We start from the raw sequence: 19,057 nt of genomic DNA, 5'->3' as shown, positions 1-19,057 counted from the left end.
GAGTTGGGGGACCAAACCAAAGTGATCATTCTGCTGTTTGGGAGAAATTACCCTCATCAGTCATAAGGAGATGCACAGCTGCCTAAGGAGATCTGGTGATGTTACTGCATAATAAACTGAGAGAGAGAGAGAGAGAGAGAAGAGGGCTGATTTAAGTGCCCAGAGGTTAAACTACATGATAAAAAAACTGCCAGTAATCACTCCCACTTCACAACCTGTTTTTAGCACCACATTTGAACCTCAATTTAACCTGAAAAAGCTCTCTGCTTAGGGGGAAAATATAGATTTACGAATCCAGACGTTTTTAAGAACTCAATGTCTTCAACAGAGTTTCTCTGAAAAGGCCATTTCATTTGATTGCGCGTTTGAAAAATGATTATCTACTCTCTATTTTTGAAATCACTACATGAAAACATCGCACATTTCCATCAGACTGTATTTGTACCTTTTTCGAGAGAGAGAAGCTTTTTAAAATGGTGGTGGTGTTTAATGACAGAGAGAGCAGTAGCAGCTCACGCTTGGTCACTCACCTTCTCACACCTCCTCTACGGCTGCCCTCTGCTCCCACACCTCTCCAAACACTTACTCCTACATTTTATCTGTTCTCCTGACACCTCTGCTCTGACTGCAGGCAGGCAGGCACTCTATCTCTCCCAAATACTGTTCTCTGACCATGTAGTTTACTCTACCTACAGGTTCTCTCAGCCTTCTCTGCTGCGTGTATACCAGCATTTATTCACGCACAAAAACCATTTATTCTTAAAGACTGTGACAAATAGCAGTCGTTCTGTCTAGCTCCTCTCTGCTTACCTTGGATGGCATAGCTGCTGGTGTTATGAATTGTAACACGGACTGTTGTTTTGTTTCTGTACTGCAGAGCAGTTGGAGAGGGGCTTGTGTTGCTGGCAGAATTGCACACAGCCTCACAGTCCTCCCCTGTGCCAGCATCCCGCTCGCTTTACGTTAACCGCAAGAGTTTCACGGTCATCAACCAATGCTGGCCTGGAGGCTGTCATTTCCCTCAGTGTGGAGCTCGCCCGTGGCTCTGCTGCCGTTCAGCCCCACAAACTCCCAGCCGGCCCCGGTGGGGTACAGAGTTGCTCTACACACACACACACACACACACACACACACACACACACACACACACACACACACACACACACACACACACACACACACACACAACCACACACACGTGCTCAGCATAAGGCAGGTCGTTTCAGCAATTACAGGAACATGGCAGAACACAATGAAGCAGGGTCTCGCCATCAGGAGGGAAATGGAGAGAGACCAGGAAAAATGCTGATGCCATTAATGAGAGAGTCTATATGGGGGTGGAGGGGTACATGACCCTCTCAGTATTGTCATCACTTCTGGATGAGATTGATTGGTCTATGTGTTAGTGTGTGTCAAAAGGCAATAATACCAAGGTGTCACTCATGACTCCATGATGTGGCTAAATTGCATATTTAATCTCCCTCTTTCTCCCACTTCCCCGCCATCTCTCCTCTTCCTCTCTCTCTCTCTACATGCACAATGACTCCTCTTTTCCAGCCATTGCTTTCTCGGCACTGCAATGCAGATGTGAGCCTCACATAATGGCAGGAAACTTTCATCGAGAGAGAGAGAGAGAGAGAGAGAGTGAGAGAGGTAATTGACAGAGGGAAGGTAGTGCCACCAAGAGGGTGTAGGCAAGGATTAAGAAAGTTTCAGTACATAGAACAAAGGAAGGAGAGAAAGTGAACAAACACCATAGCACAGAAAAACAGATGGGGAAACTCTTGATTTATAAGGCGCCCCCCGAGAAATATATAAATTAGATATATATTAGTGCTAACTGTAAAGTTTTGTGGAGGATGAATAATGGTCTGGGGCTGTTTTTCATGGTTTGGGCTAGGCCCCTTAGTTCCATTGAAAGGAAATCCTAGCACTACAGTATACAATGACATCCTAGAAGATTCTGTGCTTCCAACTCTGTGGCAACAGTTTGGGGAAGGTCCTTTCCTGTTTCAGCATGACAACCCTCCCCCGTGCACAAAGCAAGGTCCATAATGAAATGTTTGTCGAGATTGGTGTGGAAGAACTTGACTGGCCTGCTCAAACACCTTTGGGATGAATTGGAACACCGACTGCGAACTAGGTTTAATCGCCCAACATCTGTGACCGACCTCACTAATGCTCTTGTGGTTGAATGGAAGCAAGTCCACGCAACAATATTCCAACATCCAGTGGAAAGCCTTCCCAGAAGAGTGGAGGCTGTTATAGCAGCAAAGGGGAGACCAACTCAATATTAATGTCCATGATTTTTGAATGAGATGTTTGATGAGCAGGCGTCCACATACCTTTGGCCATGTAGTGTACCATCTCTGTGGAACTATGAGGAAACCTTATTTTTTCCCCACAAATGCATTCTCTGAAGCCATTGTCGGCTACTCCCTAACAAGCATGCCATCCCAGAAAACATTTTCTAATCCATGACACTTTGAATGTGACATTTTAAAGAGATGAGTGAAGAGTTGAGAGCTGTTTTTCTCTGCTCTGAGGTATATTTGTGCACTGTGTTTGATTAACTCCACGGACTCTAACTGTAATTGGCAGAGTCTACCTGTTAATGGCAAACACACAGGCACAAACACATGCTGTTCTCTCCAGCCCCAGGCTACAATTAATGGATTTTATTGGAAATGTTTTTGATCAATTAAATTAAGGGAAATTAACATGCCATGTGAAACATATGCTAATAGCTAATAATGGCTCCTAGCGACTACGAGTTAATACCAGGAGTTCCATTTAGAGACGTACCGGTGTTCCAAAATAAAAAAACAACACAACTAAAAAAACAGATGAAGAGCAGTAGTGTCATGGAGAACAGCAGGTCTTAATAACACTGAACACTAAGCACCATCAGAGATGCTGATTAGAGCCCTACAGATAATCTCCCATTAAAATGACTTGTGAGTTGTTATCCTTTGATGGCTGGTCTACAGCAGCAGCAGAGGACAAGGTAGTGGCCCAGGTTGTGGGTGTCGTTAGTCTCCCCAGAGGGCTGCCTCAGTCATAAACACTCTCCTGCCACTGTTTCCAGATGGCCACGGCCCGATAGTGCCCGAGTCCGGTGCTTTGCCACTTCCTACCGAGCACATTCGCACCGGGTCACTGCTTCCTCCGACACGCTACACACTGCAGAGGAGAGGAGGGTGGCTAATCCTACCCAGCATGCCACACTCTGGAAACAAAATGCAAATGTGTGTCTATGGATGAAACACTGTGTGTGTGTGTGTGTGTGTGTGTGTGTGTGTGTGTGTGTGTGTGTGTGTGTGTGTGTGTGTGTGTGTGTGTGTGTGTGTGTGTGTGTGTGTGTGTGTGTGTGTGTGTGTGTGTGTGTGGACTGTGTTCCAAGTGTGTATCCTAAAATCGATTTGCCTCAGTAGGTTCTTTGGTGAGTCTGTCCGTGTGACCTCTTCCAAATATTCTGGGACATGTTTCACAACCCCTAGAAAGACTACAGAGTGTAACTGCTGTAAGCTTCAAAAGACCCGTCGTGTGCAGACACATTTACAGGTCCAGACCAGATTTGTCCCGTTTTTAATTGCATCGGAGAGCAATCATTCTCTGCCCCACAAATCCTCTGTAAAGCCGTAGCACGTTACAATGGAACCATAATTGCAGGAGTTTAATTGCCTGCCAATGTTCTGCTGCTCTCAGTGCCTGCTAGCATTGGAGAGCTCAATAATTAGAAACAGGGAAAAATTAGGTGCCAATTTTGTGTTGGCAATTATCATAATGTAAAATAAGTGCCATTAGTATTGTTAGCCCTGCGGTATGGTGTCCTGTGACACTTGTCCTGTACCCCTCTCAGCTGCTGGATTCAATAGTTGATTTCCCTGTAGCCTTTGCACCCCTGCCATCACTGATTTAGTGTTTGGGCTCTCAGAGGAGGCAGCTCATTGGGTGGAGACTGCCTCAACTAAAAACATCACTAGCCTGAAGTACTATGCGGATGATTACAGGTATAGTCCCTTGTTTCCATATAGGTAAACAATTAAGTGTTCACCAATTTGAGTTTAACCAAATGTATGAGTTTTACAGACACTGATTGTACAAAACATCAAGAACACCTTCCTAATATTGAGTTGGACCCACCTTTTTGCTCTCAGAACCGCCCTCAATTCATCTGGGCATGGACAATACAAGGTGTCAAAAGCGTTCCACAGGGTACATGTTGATTATTCTTGATAAACACTGTAAACTGTTGAGCGTGACAAACCCAGCAGCATTGCATCTGGTACCTACTACCATACCGCGTTAAAAGGCACTTAAATATTTTGTCTTGCCCATTCACCCCCCGAATGGCACACATACACAATCCATGTCTCAATTGTCTCAAGGCTGAAAAATCCTTCTCTAACCTGTCTCCTCCAATTCATCTACCCTGATTGAAATGGATTTAACAAGTGACATCAATAAAGGATTTTAGCTTTGACCTGGATTCACCTGGTCAGTCTACTGTATGTCATGGAAAGAGCAGGTGTTCTTAATGTTTTGTACACTCCGTGTATATACAGACAATATTATATTACTATTATAAATAGCAGCACAACTGAGAGGATGGGGAATTTGTTTCGTTGTTAAGCTAGATGTATTTGTATATGCAGCTGTACCAGGGAAAAGTCCCTGGGCAGAAAACAAGAAGTGAATGAATGAAAAAGAAAATGACTTTGGGATACAGGAAGTCCTTCAGCATTAAGGTTGAAACAACTCTCAGCGGCTCTCAAGCAATCAAGCGTGGGGATTTACACAAGATTTTAATTTGGATGCATTATCCAATCCCTCTCGGACTGAAAAACTGGCAATTGCTTAGACAAAAGATATGCACTGATAAGTGTTGAAGGTCAACAAGCTGCAACAGTGAAGATATCAGCAGTTGGTCCACAACAGAAACACGTAGCTACACACACACAGCCACAAAATATAAACTTCAGACTTCATACGTTACATGATAATCTCCACACAGATCCTACAGTGAGTCTCTGCTATAACTCTTAGATCAAAGCTTAAGATCAGTCCAATGTTTTTGTTTCACAGTGTGTTTGAAAGCTGCTCGGCACATGGCTTACACTTCCTCATGCTGCCGTGAAGCCGTAAAGCTAAATGAGGGTCTGTGTTATGAATAAAAGAAGGATTAAATGAACAACACTGTGTGAGGAGAGAGGCAGCCCTTTCAGCATACTGTATGTATATGGTAGGTGGGAGAATATTCTTGTGCTTTTTCTCATCCCTGACGCATTATTGAATGGCCTGCACCTTCTCTCGCCTCAAAGCATTCTGCTGATGGAATCAAAATCCCTTTCACAGATTTAAATGAGGTGTGCTCTGCTGTGAGTGGTATTGGAAAAGCATTTGTCGGAACAGAGCCTCACAGAAGCATCTTTGAATACAAGGCAATCACCGTCTAACACAGAGACGAGGCAGGCGGAGACGTGTGCCCAGACTGCAGAGTGGAAGAGGACAGATGATTATGATGGTAATAAGCAATAAACCAAAACAAAGTCATCCCTGAATCCCTCGCTTTATTGACAGGGCCTTTTTTGTCAATGGGCTCAGCTACCATTTTAAAAGTCACCTCTCCTTATTTGCCTTGAATCCATATACACACACATTCTAATCTGTCAAAGCCTTGATAGGGAGCAGTAGTCAGAGATCCACATCATGCATAACATGCCTATTCAATATCAACTATGCCCTGGCCCGCTTTCTTCCAACCATCAGAACATACTGACACGGTCAAACGTGAAACTCGGCACATGCTGTTTTTTTTTCTTCCCTGCTGAGCTTCTGGTCTACATACATTTTGAAGGCGTTTTCCCATCTCCGTGATAATGGACTGGTGCAGATCTGAGAGTGGTTCTGCCATACATGCTCCAGAGACACCTCCATGTGTCAGACCTGAGCGGAGGGAGGAGGAGAAGGTGGAGGAAATTAGAATGAGGGGGAGGAGGAAGATGAAGAAGAATGAGGAGCCCTTTTAATTCTATCCTGGTCTAATGAGAGGCTGTCAGGGCTACACCACAACAAAAGTACCCCTCAAATGTACTTCTATTGTGGAACCCTGGCACTACAGGGGAGTGTGTGGAGCAGGCCGACAGGGTGCTGAGACAGCCATTATTATGCCTGCAAAGAGCAGGGTCTGGCAGAGAGGAGGACAGAAGAAATGAGAGTAGAAGATTGCAGCTGGAATTGTCAAACTATGGCAGTAGTGGGCTTCAGTCACTTTATCAGTGCCAGAGCAGGGCCTCTTCCTCCCATCTAGAGAGACTATTCTTCTCTCCCCCTCCAACCAGGAAAACACACTTTCTCTCACCCTGAAAGCAATCACCCTTCTTTTATCTCTTCTCCCCCCTCTCTCTATCACTACCTCTTCTCTCAATTTCTATTTTTCTCTCTTCATCTCTGTCCCTCTTTGTTTATTGTGAACAGCACATCAAACACAATGTCTGTCGGTTGAGAGCATGATCAGCTTGAGCAAATCATTGATCAGGTTGAAATTACGATTGGATTTCTGCGAAGCAAGTGCATGAAAATCTATTGTGCTCCAGGTCATCTATTGGGAATCACAAAGGTATGTAATGCAGTGATCTTGCCCCAATACACAGAGTTAATAATCTGTTTACACTCCAAGCCCCTTTTCATTGATTTTCAATCTTACCACTGAAACACACATTCCCAATAGGTTTCAGTTGGTTTTAGAGAGTGGGCAACCAACATTTGATAATGAAACAAATAAGGTGTGTGTGTATGAGTCCAAATCAAATTTTATTGGTCACATACACATGGTTAGCAGATGTTATTGCGAGTGTAGCGAAATGCTTGTGCTTCTAGTTCTGACAGTGCAGCAATATCTAACAAGTAATCTAACAATTCCACAACAACTACCTAATACACACAAATCTAAGAAAAGTAATTGAATAAGAATATATAAATATAAATATATGGATGACCAATGACGGAGCGGCATATGTAAGATGCAATAGATGGTATGGTAGCAGGGTGAACAGGCAGTGGCTCAGGTGGTTGTTGTCCTTGATGATGTTTTTAGCCTTCCTGTGACATCGGGAGCTGTAGGTGTCCTGGAGGGCAGGTAGTTTGCCCCCGGTGATGCGTTGTGCTGACCGCACCACACTCTGGAGAGCCCTGCAGTTATGGGCGGTGCAGTTTCCGTAACAGGCGATGATACATCCCGACAGGATGCTCTCAATTGTGCATCTGACAAAGTTTGAGGGTTTTAGGTGACAAGCCAAATGTCTTCAGCCTCCAGAGGTTGAAGCGCTGTTGTGCCTTTGCCACACTGTCTGTGTGGGTGGACCATTTCAGTTTGTCCGTGATGTGTACGCTGAGGAAATTAAAACTTTCCACCTTCTCCACTGCTGTCCTGTCGAAGTGGATAGGGGGGTGCTTCCTCTGCTGTTTCCAGAGGTCCACGACCATCTCCTTTGTTTTGTTGACGTTGAGTGAGAGGTTGTTTTCCTGACACCACACTCCGAGTGCCCTCACCTCCTCCCTATAGGCTGTCTCGTCGGTATTGGTAATCAAGCCTACTACTGTTGTGTCGTCTGCAAACTTGATTGAGTTAGAAGCGTGCATGGCCACGCAGTCAGGGGTGAACAGAGAGTACAGGAGGGGGCTGAGCATGCACCCTTGTGGGGCCCCAGTGTTGAGGATCAGCGAAGTGGAGATGTTGTTTCCTACCTTCACCACCTGGAGGCGGCCCATCAGTAAGTCTAGGAACCAATTGCACAGGGAGGTGTTGAGACCCAGGGCATCAAGCTTAATGATGAGTTTGGAGGGTACTATGGTGTTGAATGCTGAGCTGTAGTCAATGAACAGCATTCTTACATGGGTATTCCTCTTGTTCAGATGGGATAGGGCAGTGTGCAATGTGATGGCGATTGCATCGTCTGTGGACCTATTGGGGCGGTACGCAAATTGAAGTGGGTCTTGGGTGACAGGTAAGGGGGAGGTGATATGATCCTTGAATCATCTCTCAAAGCACTTCATGATGACAGAAGTGAGTGCTACGGGGCGATAGTCATTTAGTTCAGTTACCTGTTCCTTCTTGGGTACAGAAACAGTGGTGGCCATCTTGAAGCATGTGGGGACAGCAGACTGGGATAGGGAGAGATTGAATGTCCGTAAACACACCAGTCAGCATCGGTGGCACTGTATTATCCTCAAAGTGGGAAAAGAAGGTGTTTAGTTTGTCTGGAAGCAAGACGTTGGTGTCCGTGATGTGGACGTTTTTTGTAGCCCATGATTGTCTGTAGACCCTACCACATACGTCTCGTGTCTGAGCTGTTGAATTGCGACTCCACTTTGTCTCTATACTAAAATGTTGCTTGCTTGATTGCCTTGCAGAGGGAATAACTACACTGTTTGTATTCGGCCATATTCCCAGTCACCTTCCCATGGTTAAATGTGGTGGTTCACGCTTTCAGTTTTGCGCGAATGCCGCCATCTATCCACGGTTTCTGGTTAGGGTAGGTTTTCATAGTCACAGTGGATACAACATCTCCTATGCGCTTTCTTAAAAACTCACTTACCGAATCAGCGTATAAATTGATATTATTCTCTGAGGCTACTCGAAACATGTCCCAGTCCGCTTGATCAAAACAATCTTGAATCGTGGATTCCGACTGGTCAGACCAGCATTGAATAGTCCTTATGTACAGTATGTGGAGGGGTTATTATAATAGTATTGGAGTCAATAATGAAATGGAGCTATCCTAAGATCAATATCTGGATGAGAAAGGTTGTGAGAGGAGTCCTGCTGTGACGATAGGTAGTGTGAATGAGGGGGAGGATTGATGGGCCTCTCTTAACAACGTCTCAACAGGTCAGTGAGAAGACCGGGACTCTGATCTAGTGGTTGAAAGGTCCATATTGAGGTGTCTTGAGGTAGTGAGATGCAGATTGAGCAGGGTCAGTGGTTAGAACAGGTCTCTGATGTGCACTGCTCCCTGTACCTCCATTCTCGGTACATATACTGTGTGTGGAGCTCTGGGACTGTGTCTGTCTGAGTGCCTCCCTTTTAAAGAGGCTGTGAATGATGTTATTTAGAGAGTGCTGATTGCTGGTTTAACCTGGCGGCCACGGTGGCTGCTGCTGCATTAATAATCACGGGAAGGCAGGAGTGCTGGCGGGGCCTTTGCCTTGTTCAACGCTATCTCTGTCGCTGCGCCCGGCCAAGGAAAAGCCATCAAACAGCAGGGGAACTGTGGCGGAAAATTACAGCATCTTCACATGCCAACCAGCAACAAACAGACAGACAGACAGACAGACAGACAGACAGACAGACAGACAGACAGACAGACAGACAGACAGACAGACAGACAGACAGTATATATTTATTTGTTCCAGCAGTAGGAGACCCATCCACAAACCCCCAGTAAATATTAACTGTGTGGCTGAAACTCTCCTTCCCCTCCCGTTACTTCCACCACACATTTCTCCCACCCAGTCATAAGACATTTTGATTGGTTGTGTGAAGATTAAAGACACTCTGTCCGCTAGGGAGAGAACAGTATAATTGATATTTCGGCTCAGGGCAAACTTGCTCTCGTAGGCCAGTGGCTGTTTCAGCAGGAAATGAATGTTAGCACAGCTTGGCAGCGGAACGTACAGCCAGAGTGTTTCGGGAAATATATTGGAGTTCAGTCTCTGGTCCACTGACTACTGCATCTACAGCTGAATGAAATTAACATTGTATATAGAGGAGATAAACAGAAAATATATGATTCATGGAGCTGCCCTCAGATTTAAACTTCAGCACCAATGTGTTATGGTGGTGCCACTTGTGAAAGGGTTTGAAATAAATATAGATTTCTGAGTATGTCATAAAAATGATGGACTGGACCAACAATGACATTTTTGAACACTTATGAGGGTGCACATGGTAACGTCGTTAGTAGTGCCCAGTCATATTATAGGGGATCACACCATCACTGAAATGTGAACCCTGCTTGTACATTGAAAGGATTTATAATGTGATTGAATGGGAACTATCATGCACATCAGTCCCAAGGTGCTGGGAATGGGGTGGTGGGGGAGCATTATTCAAGAGTTCCACATATGTGATGTCTTCATCCTGATTCTATAACACATGACATGTCCAGTGAAACAATATCTGTGGTCCAACAGTGTTGAGGTAACCATTCTGTAGGTTCATGGGCTCCCGAGTGGCGCAGCGGTCTAAGGCACTGCATCTCAGTGCTAGAGGTGTCACTACAGTCCCTGGTTCAATTCTGGGCTGTATCACATCTGGCCGTGATTGGGAGTCCCATAGGGCAGTGCACAATTGGCCCAGAGCAGTCTGGGTGTGGCCGGGATAGGCCATCATTGTAAATAAGAATTTGTTCTTAACTGACTTGCCTAGTTAAATAAAGGTTACATTTGGTTAAAAAAAATGTTTATGGAGTGGTCACTGGTGACTGGTCATGGTGAAATGTGGCCTTATTGTGGCGCTGTGTGACTGGCCACATTAACATGGCATTTAGTCTAATTTCTATTCACAGAGCGTTCTGTCTCGGAACACTGGAGAGCAGGACCAAACCACTGTGACCCTCACACTCTGCCTTTTTATTTCCTGACTTCATTCAAGACCCCCTTTCACTCTCTCTCTCTCTTGCGCTCGCTCACTCTCTCCCCACTTCCCCCTTTCTCTCTCATTCTCTATCTTTTTCCACACGAGCGCCTCCGTAAAACCTCTCTCTGCTACGCTTGGCCGCTCTCTTTTTAATTACCATGTATTCTTCTTTGGCTAATAGATTCACTGATGAAACCGATTACATGGCAGCGGTGCTGTGTGTGGACCTGAATATGAGAGAGAGAGAGAGAGAGAGAGAGAGAGAGAGAGAGAGAGAGAGAGAGAGAGAGAGAGAGAGAGAGAGAGAGAGAGAGAGAGAGAGAGAGAGAGAGAGAGAGAGAGAGAGAGAGAGAGAGAGAGAGAGAGAGAGAGAGAGAGAGAGAGAGAGAGAGAGAGAGAGAGAGAGAGAGAGAGAGAGAGAGAGAGAGAGAGAGAGAGAGAGAGAGAGAGAGAGAGAGAGAGAGAGAGAGAGAGAGAGAGAGAGAGAGAGAGAGAGAGAGAGAGAGAGAGAGAGAGAGAGAGAGAGAGAGAGAGAGAGAGATGGGGTAAAAAGCTATTTGTTGCCTTTGTTGTTGTTGTTGGGTCAGAGATGTTTAAGTCCTGAGGGAAGTTCCCCAGCTTATCACAGTGAACAGACTGCTGCACCCCCACCTTTCTCATTACCAACCTTACAGTTATAGATTAGAACACTTTTTCTCCCTCTCTCTCTCTCTCTCCATCTAGTCCAAAGGCAGGCTGGATCTCTCTTCACGCTATTACAGCCTACCAACTGGTAGGTTTCTCTTTCAAGTTCTGAATATATATGTCTGTTCTCGCTCTTTGATGACCGTTAAATCAATCCCTCACTCACAGTAATTGTGGTTCCAGTGCTGTTGAAAATGGAAATAGAACAAGGGCTTCTGGCTGATTGAAAAGCCTTATGAGAGGACTGCTAGTTATTAGCTTGTGGCAAATTTATGACACACTCTTTCATATCGTATTCTCATAAAATGGCATTGTGTGTCTGTAACATGAAATAGCATCAGCAAATCGAAAAACTATTTTGTCTATAAAGAATGGAAACTATTCTAAATGTGAACATTTGGGAAAATGCAAATACTAGGTTAGACTCTGTTTTTTTTATTACCAAAGACTGCTAATGTAAAAGCAGTTCTATAAGCCTTTCTGTATCCTATATGCATGCTCAGTGTTTTCTGTAATGATCAGCACACTGCATGGCTGTGGCAGGGTGGGCCATTGTCATTCCGTCTACAGTCTTTTATGGTCCATTTCAATGAATACACACCCTCACATCTACATAGTAATATCTTCAATTTCTAAACATAAATTGAAAATGTCAGTTCAACAGCTAAATGTTGACAAGTAGACACATTATGGAGACAGTCATGGCCACTTGCTGTCTGTTGAGAGTTGCACATGTAAAAAAAAAAAACTAAGAAGAAGAGGAGGAGGACGAGGACAAAGATGAATAAAGAAAAGGGGAAGAGGCGCTTTAATTTGCGCAGCACGTACTTGCCGAGGGGGCGAGACGATTAGGTTTGTGATGAGAGGCAGGAGTGTGACGAAGAGGGCATGGGTGGTGTCAGGATGAGCGAGGATGAGGGAGATGAGAAAGAGAGAAGCATTATCTCCTTGTGCTTTCAGGCACACACACACACACATACACACACACATTCTGCCGCGGAGCAGTGTTAATGCAGTGGTCACCCGGTTCCCCATCCTGCACACATTCATCACTCACTCATGGGCCTGACAGAAGCCCCTGCCCTACAGGCCATGGGCCCAAACACACACACACGCAAACACACACACGTCCGCACACACATACAGTACATGAACACACACATGCACACACACACACATATACTGTATGTGTGCGTACAGACACACACAACCCCGAGACAGCGTTTTGCCTAACACACACCACTGGGTGTATACCCACTCCTTCATCTTCTCAGCTACACTGACAGTAGACATTTTCAAATGACAGCAGCACACAGTAAATGAATAATGGTCGACACAAAATGAGATATGGCTAGTCCTACTCTTATTACTTTTTTTTGCTTTATGCCTGAAAAAATATACTTTGTCTTACTTGCATCCACTGTGCATTCACTGCACACACACACACACACACACACACACACACACACACACACACACACACACACACACACACACACACACACACACACACACACACACACACACACACACACACACACACACACACACACACACACAGTGTTCACCATGTACGTGTGTTAATTTCTGTCTGAGCACTTGTATGGGAATTGCGGTATTAATGGACGTTCCAGTACATTTGATTCAACATCACTATACCCCAATTGCCTGTAGGACATTAATTGATGGCTGGGTTACGCTGTCTAATAAGTGTCATAAATAACAGTTTAGGGGACGAGGAAAACGCTAAAATACATTAACCACTGATTTGACATCTTAATGAGGATTCAACTGAGAAGTGATCATGCGGAATCAGTCAAAAAGAATAGAACACATTAGCAGGGCGAAGTGAAGCAACCCTCTATAGTGGTGATGACTGGAGGGACAGACTGCTGCCATTATGGCTGTCCATGAGTCATCCAGCGGCTAATGGACATCCCTGTCAATAACCTCATCCCCACACACATGGCCATCCTCCGCCACAGCTGCTGAGGATCTGTCAAACTGGTGTGTGTGTGTGTGTGTGTGTGTGTGTTGGTGTTTATGTGTGTGTTGGTGTATGCCCACGTGTGTGTTTTTAGTGCAGGGTACTTGCCAAAGTGCAGTCCTGTCTGTCTGGCAATAATGCTCTGCCTCATTTGGTGAACCCTGTTTCCACCCAGGGGCTGTTCAACTGGCAAGCCATTGGTTTTAGTCTCACATTATTGTTAGTAGGAAGCAGTCCCATGCATACCAATGGGAGCTTTCGTCGAGAGAATGAGACAAGCGGGGCAGAATGAGCCCCAAATTGCAGCGGTTTTGTTGTGGGTATTAGAGCTGGAGGATCGTGCATGGCGGGCAGCTCTGCTCACTGATTGGATGACTGGATGCCACACACTCAAGGCTGTCCAGAATCACCTGGGTAGCAGCTAGTGGGTAGCTGGGTACCCAGCCAGGAAGCTCATCAGTGGAATTGCAGGTTTGGCCAAGTGAAGATTTCTTTGTGTAACGAACCCTTAAATGAACAGGATGAAAACTTCTGAGCTCCCGTAAACAGAGTGGCAGAAAGCCAGTGTGTCTGTGGGGGGAGGTCTGAAAAGGTGCTCATTGCAGTGCTTTATTAGGCAGCTGGAAAAAATACTGTGTGTACGAGAGAGTGTGTACATAGCACACTCGTTATAGGATATCCATGCCAAAATTAAATTGTTGTGAATTTTTCTGCAATGTGATTTCTCACAGGTTGATTATGCAGTATTGGAGGTGTCAACTGCATTACCTCCAACTGCTTCTTATCATGACCCTGGATCATTTCTGTTCTGTGTTATGCAATGTTTTATGATTGAATTCTGTCCCAAGTGTCCTCGCTGTCACTTCATGTCACTAAACACTGCAGTTCAGTGCAGTCTAGAATAGAAGTACCATCCTCAGCTATTCTAGTGGAGCAGGGGTCTACTCCATCATTAACTTACACTGTTACCTGACAGCTAGCTTTTGTTAAAGAAATTCCCTTTAGTTTGACAACAGCAGCTCTGAACTTTCCATTGGGAGTGTGCTGATCTGGGAGGTGTGTGTTTTGACGTTGTCTGCTGGGACCCGCGGGCTGACAGTTCTGCTCACGGTAAGTAGGTAATTAGCATGAATTATTCAAATGAAAGACGGTGGGAATGAGGGTGGAGACCTGTCCGCCGGGCTGTCAGCACTGCGCCCCGTCTCGTTCAGCCCCATGGCCCACGGCTCTCCTCTCCACACTGCGCTGGGGGAAATTGCAAACACACACACACACACACAAGAGCATAGGGAAATACACGTATGTGTATTACACACACACACTCACGTACACACACACACTCTACTCCATACTCATCCTGGCATGGTTCTCCACAGATTGTCCACAAGGTGTTCCTGTTCCCAAAAGCCATTGTCCTCGATTAGGATCTCCAGATCTCCAGCCTTCCATAACCACAGCTGAGTCATTACTGCTGAGGCTTATCTATCTCCCCACCCACCCCTCAGTCTCCCTCTGCACTTTCTGTTTACCTAATTGATCAATTAGCTGCTTCAGAAGAGACTCCCTCTTCACAACACGTTCCATTTATCCAACATTTACATACTGCCTCTTTAATTGTGTTTCTGTCTCCTCTCTCAAAATATTTACCAACTCACTCGCCATAGCTTTCATTGTCCCCAGCTGACTGATGGGCTCTACCTGACTGGAATTGGAATGTGTCGAGTGGCTATGTTGTTATGGGTCCTGCTGTATGTTTGCTCTTCAATAGGAGTTCAGTTGAATACAATAGACATGGTCATAACTGGGCATATAAACTGTTCAATTCTATTGTTACTTTCGACACTGAATAAAAATATGACTGCAATTTCTAAGATTTTACTGAGTTACAGTTCATACAAGGAAATCAGTCATTTGAAATAAATTCATTAGACTCTAATCTATGGATTCAACATGATTGGGAATATAGATGCTTCTGCTGGTCACAGATACCTTAATAAAAGGTAGGGGAGTGGATCAGAAAACCAGTCAGTATCTAGTGTGACCACCATTTGCCTCATGCAGCATGACACATCTCCTCACATTGAGTTTATTAGGCTGTTGATTGTGGGCTGTGGAATGTTGTCCCACTCCTCTTCAATGGCTGTGCGTCGTTGCTGGATATTGGCGAGAACTGGAACACGCTGTCGTACATGTAAATCCGGAGCATCCCAAAAATGCTCAATGGGTGACATGTCTGGTGAGTATGCAAGCCATGGAAGAACTGGGACATTTTCAGCTTCCAGGAATTGTGTACGGATCTCTGGCAACAGCTCTAGTAGACATTCCTGCAGTCAGCATGCCAATTGCACGCTTCCTCAAAACGTCCTCAAAACTCTGAGGCGTTGTGTGACAAAACTGCACATTTTAGAGGTGCCTTTTATTGTCCTCAGCACACAATCAACTTCTTGATATGCCACACCTGTCAGGTGGATGGATTATCTTGGCAAAGGAGATAATGGTCAATAACAGGGATGTAAACAAATTTGTGCACAACACGTGAGAGAAATAACCTTTTTGTGCATATGGAACATTTCAGGGATCTTTTATTTCAGCTCATGAAACATGGGACCAACACTTCACGCTGCGTTTATATTTTTGTTCAGTGTAATATCCAAATCCATCTTTCTCCATAATACACGCTTACCTGTTGATTGATTTAGTGTCAATGGGTCACACGTTTTCTAATATGTTGTTCTAGTGGTTGTCATGCATACCCAGTTGACCTACTATCTGTAGTGTTCTATCCAGCTACCAGGGTGTGGAATCAAAGTGACATGGCTTTCTGTTCCCATTTTGGATTTAGTTGATATACACAGAATAGCCTTTTCACTCTGATGGACCTCCAACTACTACCTTTGTTCCCAAGAGAGAGGACTTCAGCTGTACACAGCTCCCAGCTCAACACACACACAGCCTGGGATGATTTAGAAGGCTTTTACTGCCCTCTGGTGGAAGAGAGATACTTCAAAAACAAAATATGATGTTTGCATTGAAGACAAAATGGAGATCTGTTTAAGTCATACAATTACAGGATCAAATGACTTGACATTTCCAATGAGCTGACAGACGTTTTGTACTGTTTTTCTATGGCTGTATTCATCCAGCAAGAAGGCTACGGTATAATGAAGTATAATAAACCCTGTACAAATATGATGATATCATAGTGAATTCATTAATTCATGACATTACAATCTGTTTTAGGAACATTTACCCAAAATATTTCACCTTCTTTATTACTTTATCCAAAATCTGTGAAATTTGTTAAAGGTCTAAATCATAATTCTTGCCATTTAAACAGTGTATCAACAAGGGGAGAGAGACACTGTGAAAATTGCTACTGACTGTCTAGTCTCTTGTGTTTCGACTTATAAAACGGCAGGCAATGAATAAAATAAGTAATGTAAACATAATATCCGTGATTTACCCAGAGAAAAACCTGGACTCAAGTCGCAGCCAGACCATTATTGGAAGGATTAGAGGATCTCGTTTTAGCATAATCAACAATCAGATAAATCGATTTATAGAGACAATACTTTTTTCTGTTGAACGTTTGCTCCCTCAACGTCCACAGGGTGGTGCTGCTGTATCAAGGTTTGTTTGTGTGTACCAGTCTTTTGTGCCAATCTTCCAGGCTCTCCCATAGGCTCTTGTATATGACACACGGCTGGTGGACAATACGTTATCTTGAACTCTAATTTCTGTGTTTGTTGTAACTTATTTTGGTTTATTTGAACCATTGTCAATGCAGGTCAGAGCAGAACTGCCTACTCAGGAGTGTGGCAAATATTCCAAAGCGGATACAATTTTTTCTGCACAATCCTTATAGTATTTAATTATGGAGAAGACATGTTCTTCCTTGATTTCATGTTTGAAGACCAGATCAGTGTTTTATAACTCAAATTCAGCTCCATCCTTTGACTCAGTAGCCAGAGGTGTAAGAATATCAATATCGCCATCTTTGTTTGACCAAAAAAATGGAGAGCTCATCATTAATACCACAGTCCAGATTCCAGACTCATGACACCAGTGTTGGTGAATCCATTCTGTTGTAGCAGCAGCACTGGTGGCCAGCCAGTGCAATAGGAGCCAGCAGCCAGGGCATGTGTTGTCATTTCTATGTGGATAACAGTACTGGGGTAATGACCAGTCCAGGGCCTCTGTTCTGTCAGCTGTCTCCCCAATCCACCAAAATTCCCAATCCCAGCCATATACCCAGACCCCAGCCCACTAACATCCAGTTTGGTAGCAGCGCTGGGGGAGTAAGTGACATGGAACAGAGTGCTCCACCGCCGTTTGATCACCAACCAGCACTTTCCAAGGACATTACAGCCCCATTCCACTGGCTCTCTAGTGGCAGGTTATCATTAATGTGCTTGTGAGAGCCTAGCCGAGGTGACAGCAGGGGAATAGTAGGCTTTCATATCCACGGGCTGGTCCACAGGATGCCAGCCTGTTTGTGCTGTAATTTAGCTCAGAGGATGGAAAATAGTGGGGTAATATAATGACTAGTTTGTGTGCCCATGTAAAAGCATTCATCAGAGAGCGAGGGGATGGAGGGAACAGGAGATGAGAGAGAAAAGACAGTGTGTGTGTGTGTGTGTGTGTGTGTGGTGTGTGTGCACGCATGCAAATGTATTTGGCTTTCAAAATGTTGCCTTTGTATGTCCTTGTTCTCACGGAAACAAAGATTATACCATTTTGTTTAATATTAATTCTGTTTCATATTTTATAAAACACCCTATGCACATTTATTTGAAAGAGTATTGTAAAAAGTCCTCTGTGAACACGTAATACTGCAAAAACACCATATAAAACATCATAAACAAAGACTGTCCCTGCTACGTTATAATTTATAGTTGAATTACCGTGCCACCAAACAGTTTCTAATTTAGAAAATACTGTATTTTTACCTCTACATACATGACAAGAAAATGTATGAAAAGCCTATGGATCCCTGTAATTGAATTATAGAACCGTTTGATAATGATTTGTTCTTTGATTAACGTTGATTATTATTCTCCTCCTACATTCAATGAACAGGTCATCATATTAGACCTGCTTAATGACCTGTTGATCTTCACCAATAGCAAATAAACACACTATCATTTGTCTGGTGTATTATTTATTGAACGGCTGCACAGAAACACATGAATCATTTTATTCAGTACAGGGCTTGGCCATGTGAATCTGTGTTTTTGTATCCGTGTTACATTATCAGATTTTCTTGTCAAGTCAAAAATGTTGAGAAAGGATGGCATTCTTGCCAAAATACATATCAGACCATCGCAAGTAAATTAAGTGACTATAATGGAAGCAGACAAAGGAAGAAGTAGGCTATTGCAATGATGTGGCAATGGAGAACAAACATATAATTTAGCCGCATAACAGTGTATGAACGAATAAACATATAATTCATAAGCTAAAGTGTATCCTGTCTCCAAGCATATTTGTTCTGTTTAGTTATTTTTCGGGAATTTCATCCCTGAAAATCAAGCCTCCGCTCTGTCTCCCTTAGCAACAGGTTATAATCCATAGTTACGAGAGGCGGTTGCTTGGTGCGTTGCCGAGATACAGACCATCACGGCTACGTGGGAGGCCACAGGGTCCTTGACGATGGCAGGGAGACCAGGGACTGGTGAACATATACATGACAAAAATGGTGGGATCTTTTTGTGTCTGTAAAATTAACTATGCGAGAAATTGCG

The sequence above is a fragment of the Oncorhynchus keta genome, chromosome 14, assembly GCF_023373465.1.
Source record: "Oncorhynchus keta strain PuntledgeMale-10-30-2019 chromosome 14, Oket_V2, whole genome shotgun sequence".
In the NCBI taxonomy this organism is placed as follows: Eukaryota; Metazoa; Chordata; class Actinopteri; order Salmoniformes; family Salmonidae; genus Oncorhynchus; species Oncorhynchus keta.
This window is presented reverse-complemented; position numbering follows the sequence as displayed.